This window comes from Corylus avellana, chromosome ca6, assembly GCF_901000735.1.
Source record: "Corylus avellana chromosome ca6, CavTom2PMs-1.0".
Taxonomy (NCBI): domain Eukaryota; kingdom Viridiplantae; phylum Streptophyta; class Magnoliopsida; order Fagales; family Betulaceae; genus Corylus; species Corylus avellana.
In genome coordinates, this window is record NC_081546.1 from 9,369,931 (window position 1) to 9,371,325 (window position 1,395).

Genomic DNA, 1,395 nt, shown 5'->3' on the forward strand with positions numbered 1-1,395 from the left:
GTTTTGGGGTTCCGGTTGAGGTTCGGTGGTGGTATGGTGATAGTTCGGCAATGTTCCGATAGTGGTTTGGCGGTTTAAGAATGAGAAGTTCAAACTCGAAAAATTGTTTACAATTTTAAAAAAGGGAAACAATTCTACCTAAATTAATGAAGTTTTTTTCCGTTAACTATTATTTTTCATCACACCAAGCACCGAAAATTACGGAATATATTTTAAAAAAATTATTTTACAACGAAACAAATGGACCAGGACGTTGGTACACTGTCGGGACCTGGCAATGACATGTGCTTATGTGTTTATGGGGGGAGGGGGGTGCCAACCGGCACCACCGTCGAAACTTTGCGGGAACTCAAATTTTAAGGTTAATTTTTTTAAAAAAACATGTTTATGTTGTGAAAAAAAAAATATATTTTTATAAGTTAATATTATTAAATGAAACTATAAAATAAAATAAAAATATTTGTAATTTTTCATAAGCACCAAATGCCAAAAAAAATATTTTTGACTAAGGGCATGTTTTAGTTTGCGTCTGAAAAACTTAAAAGTGCGTTTAGCACTCATAAAGTCCATTTGAAAAAGAAAATAAATATATTGTTTTGGTAAAAAAAAAAAAAACAATTGAAAGCGCTTTTAAGAGTCCAAAAGATGAAAAAATTGTCAAAACGCACTTTTAGCAAAAGCTTAAAAATAAAGTTTTTGCCAAAAAAATACATTTTTACTTAAAAACTATATTTCTCAAACAAGCTCGAAGTCAATTTTGTGTGAGAATAAGCATTTTCTATGAAGAGTTTGAATGAAAAATCTTAAATTAAGTTATTTTGCTCTTCCAGGCTTCCAGGAAGGTTTCATGGTTTGGTTGTTATGACATGGGGTTTTGTGGCGGGGTGGTGACCTGGTTTTACACGTTCTAATAAAATCAATGTTCCAGTCAAGTAGACCATCGATCAACTGCTTGTTTCGACCCCATCCATAGAATTGGGTCCCCGCCTTTGACACCTGGTATCTGGCACTGTATATATATATATATATATATGGTTATGAATTTATTTATTTATAAGAGAAATAAATCACTTATGAAACACTCAAATTCAAGTATAAATTAATGAGGCTTATAGTAATTTAATCTTTTGAATTTTCTTTTCTTTTCTTTTTTTTGAATGGGATTTTGATTTTTCCTTTTTATATTCGCCAGGAAGGCATAAAATATTATTTTTGGCTTATGGAGGTAAGGTAAGGCATACATGTTCACTAAAAAAAATAATAATAATATATAACGAGTCAAGTCGGCAAAGCCTATATATATATATATATATATATATATATATATTTGACATATCCAATATATATTTGACATATCCACCATTATAAATTTTTTGGAAGATAATTTTCTCCCAT